Source organism: Rhinatrema bivittatum, chromosome 2, assembly GCF_901001135.1.
Source record: "Rhinatrema bivittatum chromosome 2, aRhiBiv1.1, whole genome shotgun sequence".
NCBI lineage: Eukaryota > Metazoa > Chordata > Amphibia > Gymnophiona > Rhinatrematidae > Rhinatrema > Rhinatrema bivittatum.
Window position 1 is genome coordinate 171,125,300 of NC_042616.1, and position 21,891 is coordinate 171,147,190.

The window sequence follows — 21,891 nt, forward strand, 5'->3', positions numbered from 1 at the left end:
GTCTAAGGAGAGAAGAATTCGGAAGAAATGCGGCCTGTGCATGTACTGTGGTCAGCCTGGCCATGATGTCTCTACATGCCCCATTCATCCGGGAAATGGACGGGCCTAAGTCCCGCGGGAGGACTGTTCTTGGGCCATACTGCGTTTTCTTCTCCGCCTTCTCTTCCAGTCTTTGTGATCTGCGAACCGGCTACGGTTCAGACTCCTGCCCTGATGGACTCAGGATAAAATCAATCATATTAGTGACAACTTATATTCTATTTTACCCACATTTAAATACATGTACATTAATACATCAATTCATAATTTCATAATAATTTATGGAAAGTCATTATTTAACAATTTGATTATGAAATTATGAATTGATGTATTAATGTACATGTATTTAAATGTGGGTAAAATAGAATATAAGTTGTCATTAATATGATTGATTTTATCATGATGAGTGTGTGTGAATGGGTGTGTGAGTTAGATAGATTTTAAATGTTAGTTAGATGGTCAATAAATGATGTGTCAAATAAATGTAAAAAGTACAGTGAATGTATTTCTTCTTGTCGTGTTTTGTGATATAATTGGTTAAAGAAGACTTTTTAAAACTTACTCAGGTGTAGTTATACCTGATGGACTCAGGGGCAGGAGGCAACTTCATTCTCAGACGTCTAGTGAAAGACCTGAGGAGTCCCTTCGTCAAATTAGAAGATCCATTATTACATCACAACCTGAAGTGGGCTTTGGACATTCCTTTACATCGCCACTTCTCCTGGAGATCTCAGTGACATCCACAGCAGTTCACCCATGGCTGCTGATATTCATAGCGCCTTCTACGTTCACCTTGGCTCAAAGGCGTTCAACATCTATCCGCATTCACGGAATATAAACTTAGAGATATCTGTCACGTTCCATTCATTCGGAGGATGTGTCTGATGAGCCACAGCACATATTAGTTCCAAAGAAGATATCTCTGGCAACCAGCTAGTCTGTTTCCGCTGGTATTGCCATCATCTAGAAGTGGTTGGATGTAACCTAACATCATCACTTCCGCTGAAGTCTCAGTGACGTCCATAACAGCTATTTGCTATTGCGAATTCTACTTCATCTTTCAACATCAAATAACCATCTTCATGGATCATAAGAACCTTGAGTATCTCTGCCACGCACAACGTTTGAATTACAGACAGGCCAGGTGGTCTTTATTCTTCAATCGTTTTGATTTTGTACTTAAGTATCGACCAGGAGATCGTAACACCAGATCGTTGTCTCACTCGTTTCACTCAGAAGATGTGCCTGATGAACCACAGCACCTAATAGATCCGAAGAAGATATCTCTAGCAACCAGCCAGTCTGTTTCCGCTGATGATGCCATCATCTCTCATCCAGATGATACAACTATTTTGGCTACTCCAATATATATCACAAAATTATTAACACCAAACAAAAAATTCCCAAGGACTCAATACTTGAATCTTCACAATATCACCCCAAGGAATATTTATCTAAAAATCCCAACCCATCATCCCACAACTCACACACATTCATACTATGCACTCACACTCATTTTTATCTCTTATCTCCCAACATTAAAAAATTCCTCCACGTTCAAAACAGACCGTTAGATGATCGAGGGGTTAAAGTGGCACTTAGAGAAGATAAGGCCATCGCGGAAAGATTAAATGATTTCTTTGCTTCGGTGTTTACTGAAGAGGATGTTGGGGAGGTACCCGTAATGGAGAAGGTTTTCATGGGTAATGATTCAGATGGACTGAATCAAATCACGGTGAACCTAGAAGATGTGGTAGGCCTGATTGACAAACTGAAGAGTAGTAAATCACCTGGACCGGATGGTATACACCCCAGAGTTCTGAAGGAACTAAAAAATGAAATTTCAGACCTATTAGTAAAAATTTGTAACTTATCATTAAAATCATCCATTGTACCTGAAGACTGGAGGATAGCAAATGTAACCCCAATATTTAAAAAGGGCTCCAGGGGCGATCCGGGAAACTACAGACCGGTTAGCCTGACTTCAGTGCCAGGAAAAATAGTAGAAAGTGTTCTAAACATCAAAATCACAGAACATATAGAAAGACATGGTTTAATGGAACAAAGTCAGCATGGCTTTACCCAGGGCAAGTCTTGCCTCACAAATCTGCTTCACTTTTTTGAAGGAGTTAATAAACATGTGGATAAAGGTGAACCGGTAGATATAGTATACTTGGATTTTCAGAAGGCGTTTGACAAAGTTCCTCATGAGAGGCTTCTATGAAAAGTAAAAAGTCATGGGATAGGTGGCGATGTCCTTTCGTGGATTGGAAACTGGCTAAAAGACAGGAAACAGAGAGTAGGATTAAATGGGCAATTTTCTCAGTGGAAGGGAGTGGACAGTGGAGTGCCTCAGGGATCTGTATTGGGACCCTTACTGTTCAATATATTTATAAATGATCTGGAAAGAAATACGACGAGTGAGATAATCAAATTTGCAGATGACACAAAATTGTTCAGAGTAGTTAAATCACAAGCAGATTGTGATAAATTGCAGGAAGACCTTGTGAGACTGGAAAATTGGGCATCCAAATGGCAGATGAAATTTAATATGGATAAGTGCAAGGTGATGCATATAGGGAAAAAATAACCCATGCTATAATTACACAATGTTGGGTTCCATATTAGGTGCTACAACCCAAGAAAGAGATCTAGGTGTCATAGTGAATAACACATTGAAATCGTCGGTTCAGTGTGCTGCGGCAGTCAAAAAAGCAAACAGAATGTTGGGAATTATTAGAAAAGGAATGATGAATGAAACGGAAAATGTCATAATGCCTCTGTATCGCTCCATGGTGAGACCGCACCTTGAATACTGTGTACAATTCTGGTCGCCGCATCTCAAAAAAGATATAATTGCGATGGAGAAGGTACAGAGAAGGGCTACCAAAATGATAAGGGGAATGGAACAACTCCCCTATGAGGAAAGACTAAAGAGGTTAGGACTTTTCAGCTTGGAGAAGAGACGACTGAGGGGGGATATGATAGAGGTGTTTAAAATCATGAGAGGTCTAGAACGGGTAGATGTGAATCGGTTATTTACTCTTTTGGATAGTAGAAAGACTAGGGGACACTCCATGAAGTTAGCATGGGGCACATTTAAAACTAATCGGAGAAAGTTCTTTTTTACTCAACGCGCAATTAAACTCTGGAATTTGTTACCAGAGAATGTGGTTCGTGCAGTTAGTATAGCTGTGTTTAAAAAAGGATTGGATAAGTTCTTGGAGGAGAAGTCCATTACCTGCTATTAAGTTCACTTAGAGAATAGCCACTGCCATTAGCAATGGTTACATGGAATGGACTTGGTTTTTGGGTGCTTGCCAGGTTCTTGTGGCCTGGATTGGCCACTGTTGGAGGCGGGATGCTGGGCTTGATGGACCCTTGGTCTGACCCAGTGTGGCATTTTCTTATGTTCTTAATCCATTGCTGCTGATATCATCAATAACACTCTGCAAGATTCTTCCAAATCTCAAGATCCACCCGTCATCGATGCAGAAGATGAATTAGAAATTAAGATCAAAGAGAGTCTGATATGGGAAGGCTTCGGCTCCGATTTAATCTCTTGGGAGCCTCAGACCAATATCTTGGACAAAAAGATGCTTCATCAGTTCCACCTCGCGCATCCTTCCAAACCAAAGCTTGGTACCCGAAGAGGAGATCGCCCTTTGAAGGGGGTAGTGTTGCGTCCGTCACTGCTCGACGCCTTCACCTCCTTACCTCTGTGGCGACTCCCTCCGGGTCTGATGGACGTCTGACTGCCGCGGCATCTCCATGCCATCTCCCTCCGGTGTCCCCGGACCAGCTCGACGCTGCAGATCCGCCATGTTTGCCTCATGACCTAGGGCAGAGTATCTAAATTCAAGAAAGCATGGGAGAAATACAGGGGATCTCTAAGGAAGTGTTGCTAAATTAATTGGACGGATAGGCAGACTGGATGGGCCATGTGTTCTTTTTCAGCTGTTATGTGTGTTTCTCTATGTGTTAAAAAATATTTCAGTAGAAGCAAGAATGCCCACAATTAAATAAAAATTTGACTATAAAATGTCATACAGTTTTATTGCTCATGGCATCTGTGTTTAGATCTAATGCAGACTGGATGAGTATTTTGTCCTTCAAAGAAAGAAAATTAATAACAAAATAAGAAAGGTAACTAATAATTCAGGCAGTTTCTATTATTAACCTTCACTGTGTTTTATTTTTTAAGAGCATATTTTCTTACTTTCATATTCTGTGCATACCGTTAAAATAAGATGCCAAGATTTCTTGACACACCGAACATGCTCTTGTTACGTTTGGTGGCTCACAGGACATCCCTACAAGCCATCTCACTCACCCCCATCACTGATCCACAAGAAGGATAGCAGGAAATTTTCTCCTGTAACAAAAGACAAATACTCTCCACAAAAATACTCAGTCACTCCAATCAAAGTCTCCTCAGTCCATCCACTGGATGTGCGATGGAAACAGAAGATCCTTCATAGTCCTAATCCTTTCCGGTGTAGGGAGAGATGGATTTAGGGATTTGGTGCCCCAGCCTAGGCACTTTTGGTGCTTTCAGCCCCTGTTACCATGTCTCCCCCCTGAAGTTGGACAAAAGGTGGCAGATGTTCTAAGGCACAGTCCTCCTTAGTTTCCTGGGGCAGCTCAGGGATAAAGTCTATGGCAAAAATAGAAACATTCTGAAGCAAATTGGCAAACATTTCCATCTTTTATATTACATTCTAAAAGTAAACTAGCTTTACAGAATATTTGTATAAATAACCCTCATTCACATCAATCGACCACACGCCGCAAGTAAGAGATCTGGGGGTGCTTCTAGACAACCAACTCAACTTCACCAAATTCATAAATAATACTACCAAAGACTGCTTCTTCAAATTGCAAGTATTAAAAAAATTAAAACCTCTTCTACATTTCCGAGACTTCCGCCTGGTACTTCAATCTATCATCCTCCCTAAACTGGACTATTGCAACTCACTCCTCCTGGGACTGCCCGCCAGCACCATCAAACCACTTCAGATGGTACAGAATGCGACGGCCAGAATACTCACGGGACCACATCACCCCTATCCACCAATATCTACACTGGCTGCCGATAAAATTTAGGATACAATTTAAATCCCTCATGATGATTCACAAGGCTCTGCACAACATCTTCCCCCCTCAACCTATCCTTCCAAATACAGCAACACACTTCCAAAAGACCAATCAGAAGGGCATACCAGAACATGCTTCACACCCAACCGGCAAGAACCTCACTGAGGAAACGAGCCCTGTCCACTGCAGGTCCCCCTCTTTGGAACCTGCTCCCACCGGACCTCTGCCAAGAACCGTGCCTTCTGACATTCAAAAAGAAGCTAAAGACTTGGCTATTCACCCAAGCTTACCCTGAGAGCTAAAAACCGGTTGAAGCGATAGACAATATACTTACCTCTGTATTTATGTTTCCGAGTTTGAATCCCAGTTACATTTAATCGAGTTTATGAATGTCTCCCTAAAAGTTTTCCTGTCCTGTGTGTTATTATATACCGCCCTTGAGGCAACTGTTTTAATGTATTCCACCCCTGAGGCGACTGTTTATTGTATCCCGTCCCTGAGGCGACTGTTCAGTTCCTTGTAAACCGGTGCGATATGTATGCTATACAGGAACATCGGTATATAAAAATTAAAAATAAATAATAAATAAATAAATAAATAATATAATATAATTTATTTTCATTGGTGAAGAAAAGTGATCTCAAATATCAGTACAGAGAGGAGACCTCAGGGATGGGAAGAGGAAAGGAGGAGAATCAAGCATGAGGTGAGGAGAAAGGAAGAGGAGAGTAAAGAGGACGAGGGATGAGGAAGATTAGGAAATTTGGGATGTGGAAGAAGAGGGAGAAAGAGAGGATGGTTCTTGGATTGAAGAAAGAGAGGAGGGTGTAGGAAGAGCTGGGGAGTGGGTTCCAGGATCTGGGGAGAAGAGAGAGGTGGAAAGGAAGGAAGAGAGGTTCCAGGACCTTGGGGTTAGAACCCAAGATCAAGGGCAGGGGCGGATTGACCTATCGGGGGATCGGGCTTCCCCCAGTGGGCCGGTCACTCCTGTCATGTGATTTTTTTTTTTTTTTTTAAATTATAAAGTTTCCAGCCAAAGTATTAGGGGGCGCCGCAAGCAGTGGTATCCCAAGGGGAACCAATGCCCCCGGGCGCAGGGAGGCTCATGCGGCCACCAGTGACACGCATGTAGCAGGCAGATCGGCAGGGCCGTGGTGGAGCTCACGTCACCACGGCCCGAAGAAAAAGATCACGTTTAAACGCACTGATGCTCCTCCTCCTTCCTGCCTGCGTGGTCCCGGAAGTAAATGTTGCTGGAGCCGTGTAGGCAGGAAGGAGGAGAAGCATCAGCGTGTGTAGAAGAGGAGCAGCACTTGCGCTTATGGGCTGCCGCGAATCATCTCAGCGGCCGGAGAAGAGGAGGCCCGGTAGCAGGGCCGCTGCGGCCCGAGAAGAGGAAGAGGCTCGGTAGCAGAGCCGCTGCGGCCAGAGAAGAGGAAGAGGCCCGATAGCAGGGCCGCTGCGGCTCGAGAAGAGGAAGAGGCCCGGTAGCAGGGCCGCTGCGGCTCGAGAAGAGGAAGAGGCTCGGTAGCAGAGCCGCTGCGGCCAGAGAAGAGGAAGAGGCCCGATAGCAGGGCCGCTGCGGCTCAAGAAGAGGAAGAGGCCCGGTAGCAGGGCCGCTGCGGCTCTAGATGAGGAAGAGGCCCGGTAGCAGGGCCGCTGCGGCCCGAGAAGAGAGGAGGCCCATTAGCAGGGCCGCTGTGGCCAGAGAAGAGGAAGAGGCCGGGTAGCAGGGCTGCTGCAGAGCCCATCCTGTGGCGACCCGCGAAGAGGAGGCCCAGAGGTGAGAGAGAGGCTGAGGGTCTGTAGAGTGTGTATGTGTGCGTGCATGAGATGAGTTGAGAGACTGTGTGTGGGAGTGAGGACCTAAATGTTTGCAGAGACAGCATGTAAGAGCCTCTATGTGTGTGTGAGAGACAGCATGTGACAGGGAGAGCCTGTGCTTGAGCAAGACAGCATGTGGGAGTGAGAGAGAGCCTGTGTGTGTGTGAGAGAGAGACAGCATGTGAGAGCCTCTGTGTGTGTGTGAGAGAGACAGCATGTGACAGTGAGAGACTGTGTGTATGAATGATTGTATGAGAGAGAGCATGTGACAGTGAGAGCTTGTGCTTGAGCAAGACAGCATGTGGGAGTGAGAGAGAGCCTGTGTGAGTGTGAGAGAGAGACAGCATGTGAGAGCCTCTGTGAGAGCCAGATAGACAGCATGTGCCAGTGAGAGACTGTGTGTATGAATGATTGTATGAGAGAGAGCATGTGACAGTGAGAGCCTCTGTGTGTGTGAGAGAGAGAAATGCATGTGAGAATGAGAACCTGACTGTGTGTTTGAGGGAAGAAGATGGAGAGAAAAAAAGATAATATAAAAGGAATTGGAAAAAAAATAAGAAAGGGAAGGTGGGAAAAAAAAGCCTGTGACCAACCGATTAGAAAACTAAGATCAGCCAGCAAAGGTAAAATAAAAAAATAAATTACTTTTTAGTGATTGGCACATGTAATCTTTGGGAATGTGCAAGAATAGCATTTTCTCTATGCGGATCTCACAATGTACGAGATCAGCATGGAGAAAGTGGAAGCCCACGGGGCCTGCACAGAGGAGGCAGCAGGATGGGCTTCAGTGTCAGTAGCAGCAATCGGCGCCTCCCCAATAGCCATGTGGCAGCAGTGACAGTGGCAGCAGAGGAATGAGAGAGGTCCTGAGGTTGCTGGCAAAAGAAAGAGAGGGGGATCTGCCTTTAGTGTGTGCATGTGTATGAATGGGACTCTGCCTGGGGGTGTATGTGTGTGAATGCATGGGTGCCTGCCTGGGGAGGGAGTGTGAGAAAATGAATGGGAGCCTGCCTGTGTGTGTGTGTGTGTGTGTGTGTGGGTGAGCCAGTGAGTGTGAGAGCATGAGTGTGTATGAGAAAATCCAAGGGAGTAAGAGTTTGTGTGTGTGTGGGGGGGGGGGGGTGTGAGGAGGGGGAGAGAGTGTCTTAGAGCCTATCAGTGAGAGCGAGAGGTTATGGTGGATATTAGGGATGTGAATTGTTTTTTGACAATTTAAAATAATCGTCAGATATATTTTAAATCGTCAAAAATCGTTAAAGCCGCGATACAATAACAATTCCCCCGATTTATTGTCAAAAAATCATAAATCAGGGGAGGGGGGAGGGCGGGAAAACCGGCACACCAAAACAACCCTAAAACCCACCCAACCCTTTAAAACAAATCCCCCACCCTCCCGAACCCCCCCCCCAAATGTTTTAAATTACCTGGGGTCTAGTGGGGGGTCCCGGCGCGATCTCCCGCGATCTCCCGGTCTCGGGCCATGGCTGCGTTAATAGAAATGGCGCCGGTGGCCCTTTGCCCTTACCATATGACAGGGCAAAGGTAGCGCCGGTGCCATTTTGGTTCCTGTCACCCGACGTCACGAGTGCAGTAGATCGCTCCCGGACCCCTGCTGGACCCCCAGGGACTTTTGGCCAGCTTGGGGGGCCTCCTGACCCCCACAAGGCTTGCCAAAAGTCCAGCGGGGGTCCGGAAGCGATCTCCTGCACTCGTGACGTCGGGTGACAGGAACCAAAATGGTGCCGGCGCTACCTTTGCCCTGTCATATGGTAAGGGCAAAGGGCCACCGGCGCCATTTCTATTAACGCAGCCGTGGCCCGAGACCGGGAGATCGCGGGAGATCGCGCCGGGACCCCCCACTGGACCCCAGGTAATTTAAAACATTTTGGGGGGGGGATGTTCGGGAGGGTGGGGGATTTGTTTTAAAGGGTCAGGGTGGGTTTTAGGGTTGTTTTGGTGTGCCGGTTTTCCCGCCCTCCCCCGATTTACGATTTTTTACGATTTTTAAAAAAAACAAAACATGACGATCAGATTTCCCTCCCCCCCCAGCCAAAATCGATCGTTAAGACGATCGATCACACGATTCACATCCCTAGTGGATATAAGAGCATGAATGTGTATGTATGTGACAGTGTATGTGTGAGAGAGAATGGACATGTGAGTATGTGTGAGAGAGAGAGGATAACCTCCTAATCCTTGATAATATCAGGGTGACTGGAAATCAAGAGCTCCCACAGAAGGGGACAGCAGGGGCTTTTTAAAATCCTTATTAGTTTTAATTATTAATGTTATTTGATATATGTGCTGTTTTGAAATATTTTATTAGTGTTTGGGATATTGTAAAAAATGTATATGATTTTAATTAATAGAAATTCTATTTATCAGTAGTTTTAAAATATTCTTTTATTATGGTTTTACTATTATAACTGATGCTTTGTTTCTTGATTTTATTTGTTTTATGAGGAATGGTGGTTCTATTTTTCTATTCTTAATACACAGAGTCTGGCTTCTTGGAGTTTCCATTTCAGTTTTTGTCATTTGTGCTCCTACATTTTGTATTCTGTATTTGGTGAGAGTTTGTGTTCTGCATGCAAAGACTGAGATGAAGCATTCTTTTAGCATGTGGTTTCTCTGTAGGGATCTGTGTAGTAGCTTGGCCTGTTCTGTTTTCCTGATAGGAGGTGTATTGATATTTTAGATTCTGGTGTAATATTTGTGGTATTCTTTTTCATAGGTGGGGTTGTTATTCTTTGAGTGTTGGCAAATAGTACTGTGTTGATACGGGAGGACCATGCCGAAATATAGGGGTGTGTACATATATATGTAAATTATATTGTATATGTAACTCCATCATTGTATATGTAACCCCATCATCGCCAAACCTATCACCGACATTATCAACTGCTCAATCTCCTCTGGCACATTACCCAGCTTACTCAAGCAAGCCATAATTAAACCCATCCTGAAAAATCCCACTCTTGACCCAATGGACCCAGCCAACTACCGCCCAGTCTCCAATCTTCCCTTTATCTCTAAAATACTAGAAAAAGTCATCAACAGGCAACTAACGACCTATCTTGATGACCACCACATCTTATTCCCATCGCAATTCGGCTTTCGCCGTTACCACAGCACTGAAACGCTACTCACCTCCCTCTCTGACCACATCCTAAAGGCCCTTGACAATCATATATCCTTGCCCTTCTGGATATTTCCACAGCATTCGACACGGTCCATCACATCCTACTAATTGAGCGACTAAAAGAAATAGGAGTAACTGACACCGCCCTCTCCTGGTTCAAATCATACCTTTCCAACAGGCAATACCAAGTAAAAAGCAGGCCCTGCCAATCGAAACCTGTCAACCTGCAACAAGGAGTCCCCCAAGGCTCCGCCCTCTCCTCCACCATGTTCAATATATATACCTTTTACCCCTCTGCCAACTGCTATCAAGACTCGGCCTCCCACACTTCATATATGCTGACGATGTTCAGATCCTGATTCCTGTAACTGATACCATACCCATGGCCCTAAAAACTTGGGAAACCGCTCTCGCAGCCATCAGCTCCCTGCTCGCCAACAATTATTTAGCCCTCAATGCCTCCAAAACGGAGCTCCTCTTCATCTCACCCCCTCACAGCAACCACTATTCCACCCTCCACCCACCTCTTCCCACCTCCACATTCACCCAATAAGTGCGAAGCCTTGGTGTCGTTCTTGATAACCACCATAACTTGAAGAAATTCATTAACTCAACATTGAAAGAGGGTTTCTTCAAGCTCCACACACTCAAAAAACTGAAACCCCTACTCCACATCAATGATTTCCGCACAGTCCTGCAAGCTACCATTCTTGCCAAGCTTGACTATTGTAATGCCATCCTCCTCGGCCTCCCAAAAAACGCCCTACGGCCCCTACAGATGCTCCAAAATTCAGCAGCTCGCATACTCACCAATGCCCACCGAGGAGATCACATCACCCCCGTCCTCAAGCACCTACACTGGCTGCCAATCAACTCCAGGATCATTTACAAAACACTCACCCTTATCCACAAAACCACCTACAAGCATGGCATGTCCTGGTTCAAAGATCACCTCCGATTCCACCCCCATAACAGACCCACCAGGGCTCAGCACCTTGCCACAATGCATACTCCCTCTCCAAAGCTGTCCAAACTTAAATCCACCAAGGCACGTACCCTCTCCCTAGCCGGACCCACCTTCTGGAACAGAATGCCCCCAAACCTGCGCTTAGAATCTTGTCAAAAAGAATCAAACAGAACCTCAAGACCTGGCTCTTTAAACAGGCTTTCACCTAATCCCCCCTCACAATCCCTCTATTACCACCTTTTCGCTCCTTTAAAACTCTATCAAACTATTCAGTATGTTCCAGCTAGTACCCCCCCCGATCCCCCTCCCACTACACATCTTACCTAAATCTATATTACCAGCTACCATTCACTCTCTTCTACCATAAACTATTCCAGGTGTATCTCTTTACACCTTGCCTCCCTCCCACTGCTTAAGTCCGATTTCCTATGACATTTGTTACAATCATGCATTGTTACCCACTTTTATCTTAACCGCTACAATTTACTCACTGTAAAATTTTCCCTGCCATCTATTCCAATTATTCATGCTTACATTGAATTAACGTTCACTTTGTAGCCAGTTCGCTATATAGCCTGTTGTGTTACTTGTTCAAGCTTATCACGGTTACCTTATTAACGTTCACTTTGTAACTTGTTCTCTGTAAAGCCTGTTGCTATTTTTAGTTATCTGAGAACCGAGATGATGTTCCCAATGTATCCCGGTATATAAAAACACTTAAACAAATAAATAAATAAATAAATCCCCCCGGGCCACTACTTTCCCTCAATCCGCCCCTGATCAAGGGAGGGAAGATTTGAATTCCAGCGGGCTGGGAAGTGAGGAGAGAAGTGGTCCTGCTTCTCCTTAAATCCCCTCTCTAATATACCACCCAATGTGACATACACTTAAGGGTGGATTTTAAAAACCTGGTGCGCACCAAAATGGGCAGATTCATGGTGGCCAGGCCACGGGAATTTTCAAACATCCGCAACCACGTGCCTATCTGTCTGTATGCACAGAAGAATGGGTTTGGCAAAAAGGAGCAGGCTGGGGGTGGGGTCTGGGCAGGGCATGATGCTCAATTAGGAACTGTCCTGCTGAAGTGTGCGTTGGCAGCCAACCGGCCCGCGCAACCTGCTACTGCTCCGGAGAGCAGATACGTTTTAAAACAAACAAACAAAAAAAAAAAGTTAGTGGGGTATTAGGGGTCGGGGTGGATAGGGGAAAAGGAAGGCAGGTTAGGTAGGGGGTTGTGGAAGTTCCCTCCTAGTCCGCTGCTTTATTGGAGCGGACTTGGAAGGAACTGGGAAAAGGCCTAGTCCGTCGTCGCGTGCATAATGTAAAACTGCCCCCCTTACGCGCTTAAGTCAGCATTTGCACGCACATGCGCGCATCGGCGTGTGCATGCTATACAATCAGCGCATTTGTGTACATATGCCGGGAACCCCTTGCACATGGACCCCCGTGCGCGGATCTTAAAATTTACCTTTTAGCATCAGTCCCTTCTCTCGCACACACAAAAAACTCTTCCCCCTTGTTCCCCCCTCACACCCAGACCTATACTCCCCAGCTGATCCTCCTCTTATCTCCCAGCCTCTCTTCCACCCTCAGATGCTCCTAATCTCCCTTTGCTCTATTTGCTGCAGGCTCACTCCCCTTCCTCTCCTATTCCCTGCCTCCTGAGCTGGATCAGGAAGCAGAGGGCTGTTCTCTGCTGAGTGATATCCATCCCAGCTGAAAGGCAGCAAACTATCAGCCAGCCAGCCTGCTGCTCCCATAATTCTGCCAACCTAGGCACAGGCCTAGTGTGCCTAATGACAAATCCAGGCCTGGATATTTGGGGATTTTTTTTTCTTCTTGAGAAAAGACCAGGGGATCAGCAAAAACACCAAAGAGTGAAATCCACAATTCCTTAAGTAAAATTGCAAATACCTTGAAGCAACGTTGATTGTGGACCAAACAGGTAGGACTGCCTCCTTCCTAACCCAGGGGACACTAGGTTGTGAGGCCTAGTCTACCAGAAATTAGGGGACAAAAAAAAAAATCACTTCTCCTACTTAGACTGCTAACTCAAATTGCCACACTGATCTTCCAGCATGCTTGCTTTTGAACAGACAGGAAGGAGCTCACCATTCCAGCAGCCTCACAGGGGTTGCTATTAGGAAATGTTATGTTCTGCTCCTAACTCCTCTACCACATGTTATAAATTAGGTCCAGCTTGTGGAGACATCTGTTATTTGGGAAACTATATGGAGCCAATTTGCCTTGCTTATGCACTATGATCACTATTCATCTGTATATGCTATATGAGTCCCTATCTATACTTTCATTATTTTTCTTCTTTCTTCTTCTGTTTGGGGTTTTTTTTTTTGTGTTTTCTCTTTTTCTCTTGGGCCAACTTTCATTCTTATCTGCTATCATTTACTATGTTAGAACAAGGTTCTGGCTACATCTGAGCCAGATGCCAAAATGATGTCACTTTGGCGCCGCTCAGGAGGGCTGGCACCAGCGGCGGATTCCCGAGGACGACCGGCCTGGGTATTCGCCGCCCAGGCCAGCCCAGAACACATCACGTGGTCTGCCGAGCGCGGCTCTGTCACGGCCGCACACTGCAGACCATGTGACTGGAGCGATCGGCCCACCGGGGGATGCCCGATCCCCCGATAGGCCAATTCGCCCCTGGTTGGCACCACCATTTTCAACAATACAGAGAACAGGTAGGAGTAGGTAGGGAATGTTGCTGCTCTTTACAAGGCACCAGATCCCTCGGAAGGGATAAGTGGGGACTGGGGAAGTACCTGGCAAACAGGCCGATACAGTAAAGTGCACTCCGGCTGAGTGCACTGTTAACCCGCGTTTGGCTGCGTGTTTTCAATGCGCTAGCTTTACCCCTTATTCAGTAAGGGGTAATAGCGCGCCGAAAACGCGCGTCCAACCCCCTGAAACTAATAGCGCCCACAACATGCAAATGCATATTGATGGCCCTATTTGTTATTCCCGCGCGATACAGAAAGTAAAATGTGCAGCCAAGCCGCACATTTTACTTTCAGGAATTAGCGCCTACCCAAAGGTAGGCTTTAATTTCTCTCGGCACCGGGAAAGTGTACAGGAAAGCAGTAAAAACTGCTTTTCTGTGCACCCTCCGACTTAATATCTTGGCGATATTAAGTCGGAGGTCCCAAAAGTTAAAAATAATTAAAAATTAAAAAAAAAAAATGTAAAATGGGCCCACGGCTCTCAGGTTGAAAACCGGATGCTCAATTTTGCTGGTGTCCAATTTCCGAACCCGTGGCTGTCAGTGGGTTTGAGAACTGACGCCGGCAAAATTGTGCGTCAGCTGTCAAACCCGCTGACAGCCGCCGCTCCGGTCCAAAAAGAGGCGCTAGGGACACGCTAGTGTCCCTAGCACCTTTTTACCGTGGGCCCTAATTTGAATAATTGTATTTACTGAATCGCGCGCACAGGAGAGTGGCCTGTGCGCGCCGGGAGCTCTCCCGCGATTTTTACTGTATCGGCCTGAAAGTGATTTTGTAGAAGGCAGGATGGTGGGTGGTCAGTGGAGAGGAGGCCAAAGCTGGGCCTGGTTAAGCCCAGCTGGTTAAGCCTGGAACCTGTGGGCATTTTGACCAGGGTGAGGAGAATTAGAAGGCCCCAGCTGGGACCAGCCCAAGATCTGAGGCTTGCACAAAGGTGGGAGGGAGTCGGAGGACTTAGATGATGCCTATTTTGATTTTTTTTTGTTTTGTTTAATGTTGTTTTCTTAGTTCAACAAATGAAGCAAACAAAAAAAAAATCCATTATACAAACCAAGGAAACAAACCCCCCACTCCCCCCCCCCCCCGAAATAAAATTGTCTTTGCACATCCCTAGTGAGAGCACTTCCAGCTGGGTCTATGCATAGGAGCCATAAAGGAAGGGGAGCCAGTTAAGTCTGAGACAATAAGACCGACCAGTTTCCTGTAAAACGAAACTGATACTCACAAAGCTTGCCAGATGTCTGGGAGGGACCTCTGATAAGGAAGGTGTGGGCTTATTGTTAGAGCAGTGAACAACAAGTGACAGCAGAGTTTCAGGGACTTGTGAGTTTAAATCCTCATTTCTGGTGACTCTCTGTGTATCTATTTTTACATTAGATCGTAATGATAGAAATATATATCAGATAAAATCAGATCGTTATGTATAGGTGACCACTATTATGATTCTAGTGGCAAGAAATATGTGGTGTTTTTGTACATGTTTATAATTGGAAAAATGATATGCCATTAGCAGCTAAGAAGTATTTTGGATTAAAAAATAACCCAGCAGATATCAGACGTTGAAGACTGAATATTGCATCGATGTCTCTGAACAGTGTCTGAATGCTGCATAAAGTGCACGTTTGCTCTCATTTGCACTATGAATTGAGATGCGACATACTAAAGGTAGCATTTTATTAAAAAGTGACTAGGAACCTATAATAGTTAATTATCTTGTGGCTCATTGTGAAGCAAATAGTATTTTGGATACAACATATCTTAGTTCCATGTCTTCCTCCAGGCTTAAACTTGGAGTGTCAATATCTCAAACAATCATATTGGAAATTTTTCTGAATTCAGAGGCTGAACTGGTTGAAAAAGGCTTTCTAAGTATTTGTAATTAATACAAATATTTTTAGAAGCGACAGTAAATACATTGTTGCATTTGAGATGTTGGCTTCACAATGAAGAGACAATTATGGCACTCAGTGTAACACAGACCTAGTAAAATATATGCTGTTACATTTCAAGGGGCCGATGCAATAAAGGCGCGTAGAAAGCAGGCGCTGAACAATCAGCGCCCACTCTCTTAACGCGCACATGGTGCTCCAAAGGGGGGAGGGGGCGCCATGCAATATTTAAATTAGGGGGTCACGCTAGGATCTTAGCGCTGTCTGCCAGTAATGAAAATGGCAGTTGAGTTTATCGGCGGCCATTTTCATTACTGACAGACCGCTGAGTTATGAAGACCTACACCGGTAAACTGGGCCTGAAATGCACATTTATCTTTTTGCATCGGGAGTGAATGCTTAATAGTCTCATTCACATGCATTTGCATGTGATGAGTGCTACTGCATTCACTCCGCATTAGACAGGGGAAAAATAGGTGCTAATCCCCTTATTGCATTAGGGGATTGATTAGCGCCTATTTTTCACACGTCTAACTGCACGTTAACAGTGCGCTCAGCTAAGCGCACTGTATTGCATCGGCCCCCAAATTACTATATTTAAATGACTAAATAATTGTATGTGCAGAGTGCAATAATCAAAACCTTTCACGTATTTTTGTAAAACTTGTTTTAGTTAATTTATTTATTTATTTTATATAAAGGCTTTTATATACCGACTTTCTTGATACAAATCAAATCAACTCAGTTTACATCGAACAAGTAGGAACTATAACCAACCAAAAAATAGAGACAGTTTGAAGGAGTATAAAGTTACATTATAACCAGGAAGTGTTAACTTGGAGTAGGAAATGAGAAGGGGTACGAAGAAAGAGTATAATATACATTGGAGTATATGAGGGAGGCAAGGGGCTGTTTTACAGCACGCGTACTTTTTCCCTCATAAAAAAGGAGTGGGGACAGGTCAGGGGAGGTAAAGTACACTTAGAAATTTCAACATATACTCTCTAGTACATGCTTTACACTTGCTCCCATACAAATACCATGAAAATGAATATGAGACTGCAAGACCCATGGGCAGATTCAAAATTGCCACCATAGGTATTTTATTTCCTCATATTTTTATTCACACTTTTCAATTTGTTATTGCAATTATCCGCTTGCATTCTAATTAGCTAATTTTTCAGCTACTGCTCTACAGGGTATCTTGTTTGTGGTCCTATTCATCCCCTCATCTACCCATTCTGGTGCTCGTTAAACACTAGGGATGTGAATCGCTTTTTAACGATTTAAATTATCGTCCAATATTTTTAATATCGTCATTAATCGTTGAAGAGTGCGATACAATAGAAATTCCTCCGATTTATCGTAAAAAAAAAAATCGTTAATCGGGTTAGTGCGCACTAACGGGAGTTAGTGCGCACTAACAGAAAATGATACAATTTGACACTTTTCAGGTCAGTTAAGGTCAGTTAGGAATGAATATGTATTCCTATTGGCTGCCCTCTTATTTAGTGAGGTTACCAAGGTTCCCACTGAGGTGATGGTTTAATATATGGGGGATGGGAAATGGAAACGGTTGGTAGCTTGACAAAGGGAAGGGAAAGGGGGAGATGAAGGGCCAAGCAGTCCCACTCTCTGGTCTCTGAAGGACAGATCTCTTCAGAAAATCAGAGCTGCTGAATGCAGGGGCTGCCTCCCCATTCACATCCCTTCCCCCCCCCCCCCCCCCCATTCACTGTGCTCAAGTTTGCAGTTCCTGTGTTAAACTAAACTTTTTTTTCACTAGAGTAGAATAAAATAAAATGAAGTACTTTGTGTATTAAACTAAAGAAAGTAAGAAACTTTACATAACATGAAATTAAGTACTTCTCTATAGTCTACTTTAGTGAAACAAAACATTTAATAAAGAAACTTGCAACCTGAGCTCCAAAACATTAACATACTATAGAAAAACTAAACAAAAAAATTTATTATTAATTTATTATATTTACAGTGGTTAAATTTAAAGAGCAGGCTGAGGCTAGACTGGCTACTGGCTAGTGGCTACTGCTGGCACTGTCACTGCTGCAGCCTGCTGGCACTTTTTTTCTCTTTCTGGCTAGTGCACACTAACAGAAAATGATACAATTTGACACTTTTCAGGTCAGTTAAGGTCAGTTAGGAATGAATATGTATTCCTATTGGCTGCCCTCTTATTTATTGATGTTATCAAGGTTCCCACTGAGCACAGTGAATGGAAATGGTTGGTAGCTTGACAAAGGGAAGGGAAAGGTGCTGATTCCTGATGAAGGGCCAAGCAGGCCCACTCCCTGGTCTCTGAAGGACAGATCTCTTCAGAAAATCAGAGCTGCTGAATGCAGGGGCTGTCTCCCCCTTCACATCCCTCTTCCCCCCCCCCCCCATTCACTGTGCTCAAGTTTGCAGTTCCTGTGTTAAACTAAACTTTTTTTTCACTAGAGTAGAATAAAATAAAATGAAGTACTTTGTGTATTAAACTAAAGAAAGTAAGAAACTTTACATAACATGAAATTAAGTACTTCTCTATATTCTACTTTAGTGAAACAAAACATTTAATAAAGAAACTTGCAACCTGAGCTTCAAAACATTAACATACTATAGAAAAACTAAACAAAAAACTTTATTATTAATTTATTATATTTACAGTGGTTAAATTTAAAGGGCAGCCTGAGGCTAGACTGGCAACTGGCTAGTGGCTACTGCTGGCACTGTCACTGCTGCAGCCTGCTGGCACTTTTTTTCTCTTTCTGGCTAGTGCGTGCTATATCTGGTAGCAAAATGGCCACAGGGGACAGCACCAAGCACCTCTAGCTAATGAACATTTCCTCAAATGTTACTTTTAAACCATTAAGTAACAAGTTTTGATAGTGCGCACTAACTCGCGTTAGTGCGCACTATTCAGAAAAACGATTTTTTTAAAAATAAAATCATGCCCATCCGATTTTTTTCTCCCCCCAGCCAATCCAGATCATTAAAACGATCGGGTACACGATTCACATCCCTATTAAATACACAGAACCCATAGATGATCTTGTCCTGCCTGTGTTCTGACAGTTCCTGATTAACCCACTCCCCCCTCCTCCCAACATAATCACCCTCCTTCTCCCCCTCCCGTATCATTATGACTTTCCTTTCTATTGAGGGCTGGAGAGGACAGCCATGTTATGGGCTATTCATCTCTAAAGGAAAGTAAAATGGGCACTTAATCATTTTCTATCATAGGTTAATGGACGCTACTGAAGTAAATATTACCACTATCTCTAGTTTGCGGACTGAGATACAAAATTTAATATTCCCTAATTATTGTTTGCAAACTAAAGTTTATTACATTTTGTATTGAACATGAAAGTTTTGATACAATTATTACACATGCAGCACAATATTAGATCTACAAACTCAAGCACATGCATATAGAACTTCGTTTGATTTTTACACAATTTGTATAAAGTCTTCTTCCCACCAGTTCCATGAAAAGTTTAGCGTAAAGCATCACAGAAATATTTGCAAAGTCATGTGGTCTATGTCTTTAAAATGAAGAGATATATATCATACTTTGGCACTTACCCCAATACTAGGAAAAAAGTCATAACATTTATAAAGATCCTCCTTACTGGTACCAGAAATAAAGGTGAGCTTTTTCCTCCAGCTCTCAGAAACTTCACTAGCTCTTCACCTCTTTCAAGATCCAAGATTACACTGCTCTGTTTCTCTTTCCAATAATCCTCCAACCTCACCACCCATTAATCCTCTTTGAGTTCCCTCTGTTCCGGTCACCAGTCTTACTCTTTATAAGGAAAGTGTTCAGCATTGCTTTGAAAAATCCGGAAGAACCAATGAGGAAGTAAGAAGATCATAGACGAGGGTGCATCTTTTCAGCTAGAAGAGAAAATTAGCCAGAGAATCTCCTGTCCTTTGATTAATCCTATTAGCTGAAAAAATGCACCCCTATCTATATTCTTCTCAGCTCCTCAGCAGTTCTCTAGCTATTCTATTTGAAAATGTATTTCCCTCTAATCTGAATTTTCTTGATCTTTGGGGCTTACAATCATTAAATTAATACATTACAAAAAAAAAAACAACCATGCAACAGAGCAACAAAACCACACAACAAAATTATTTGCACAGTTTGTTTTTCAATCTTTCGGTTAACTTAGAGGTGCCCACACTTGCTTTTCCCCCAGCCACACCATTATTTTCATTGTATTATTTTTACAGCATATGAGAAACATCAAAGCATTTTGGTATATACATATATGGAAAACATCATTTGTTATTTTATTGCATTATGTGCATTTAGCTTTCCTGATTTTGTGTCTACTGTTTCTAATTTGAGATACCTGGATTTTCTGCAGGTTTTTTAATGTAGCTCAAAAAGTAATTTTTTTCTGCATGCAAAAATAGTTTCTGTATTGTTTGCTGATTAATGAAGATAAAAATGAAAATAATTTTAAACAGTGATAGTGCCTTGTGGTTCCTTTTCAAAAATATCCTGTTCAAGAAACAGAGAAAATTAACTTCCTCCTATTTTCTTTTGCAAAGAAAGATCTGATTTTCACATGAACTACATAAATACAGTACAGAATGTTGTATCTCCTTTTCATTCAACAAAGTTGGTATTATAACTCTGAGATGAACATTAGTGAATAAACATTACTTATTTAATGCTATTAAAAAAAACATACCTGATGTTTTAAATTCTCTCGGGCTTGTTAATTTCTTGCTTTTGTAGCAACAACATTGTAACGGAAATTGTTCTAAGCATCAGCCCACTTTCCTAATGAGTCAGAGAAAGAATTTAGTTTTGCTGCAATTTTAAAGGTACAGTACACAATTTATTGACAAAAGAGAAGTAGACGAGCACTCTGCTGGTAATCAGTTTTGTGTAACAAGAATAAAATAAACCGCCAATATACTAGGAGCATTACCAAGCTATAATTGTTTAGCAATAAACTTTGATGCACACCAGGAGCCTGAACTGAAAATCTCCCTATGTTTTCCTGGAAAGATAGCTGTTTCCCTAGGATGTCCCTTATAAAACCACTTGGATTCAATAGAGTAACAAATTTCTATCCTGTGGCTATCATTTTCAATCCTATCATGCATTTTCCAATATTTTTTTTCTAATATTTAAAGTGGCAATGAATGTAACAATATATGGGTGAATATTCAGAAAGTTACATGCCAAAATATGGACAAATATATGTGCATGCTTTATATAAGCACAAAATCAATATTTTCAAAATGGGTAACCTATGAGTGTGTATATCTACCTTTACGAGTAAAAGTATGCGCAAAAAATGGGCATGTTAGGGGTAAGTTGGGGTGTGATTTGCACGTATGTGGATAAGTCGCTATTTTAAAAGTGACTTAAGTGTGCACGTCATCAAAACTACACGAGTAGATTCACTACAGCTTTTTAATGCAGTTACCTCCCTCTGAACCATGCGCTGCTGAGCAACTATCAGCTTTCCCCCAAAGGTTCAATCTTTCATGATGTTGCTGTTAGAGGGCTGGCTTCTTCAGGTTAATGTACATGGCGGCAGACTAGGGTGTGGGAATGAGTGTGACTGGGACAGACTAGGCCATACTGGGGGGTGGGGTGAGAGTGAGTATGTCTGGGACTGGACATTATTGGGGGGGGGGGGGGGAATGACGGTGACTGGAACAGACTGGGTCATACAGGGGGTGGATGGGTGGGAATGTGTTGGAGATCCTAACCAAAAAATGACTCTAATAGGCTTAAGGATACTCATGGCACAACGGTCGAGGAGGGAGAGAGAACAAAAGAAAAGGAGAGGTACCCTTTATAGAGGGTATGCAGGACTAGGGCATCATTTTTGGATCTGTCAGAGGAGCAAGTCATTTTAAGGTTAAGATTGAACAAGAAAATCATATTGTACCTATCCCAGCAGTTAGAGTGGGACCTGCACCCGCAGAGCCCAAGCCTTGCTAGTATATCTGAAGAAGAGGTGGCTCTATAATGAGGCAGGGTGAGGTGGCCGCTTCAGGCAGCAGAAATTTGAGGTGGCAAAAAAATGCCCCTCTCAGAACGCCGCTGTGGTGTCTGCCTCACACTGTCTGCCCCTGCTGTGGTTGCCTCAGCTGGCTGGGGGCCGCCACCAGAGCTCAGGCTGGCGGCAGCTGAAGAACGGAGAGAGGCTGCGTGGCTGAAGAGAA

The 21,891-nt window shown here is 43.5% G+C and overlaps 1 protein-coding gene across 6 annotated transcripts in view; it reads right to left on the reverse strand.

Annotated features, from left to right (window-relative positions):
- LOC115084259 (sterile alpha motif domain-containing protein 9-like) overlaps positions 1–20,487 on the reverse strand; it is a 49,977-nt gene extending 29,490 nt beyond the window's left edge. For 5 of the 6 annotated variants that reach the window (XM_029588889.1, XM_029588888.1, XM_029588883.1 and 2 more), the window contains exon 1: positions 20,397–20,487. The gene's annotated coding sequence lies outside the window, so the exon portion shown is untranslated. Of the gene's footprint in view, positions 1–19,278; positions 19,522–20,396 lie in introns of those variants that run through there. The other variant, XM_029588886.1, reaches the window with a different exon arrangement.
- Positions 20,488–21,891: the final 1,404 nt, after the last annotated feature.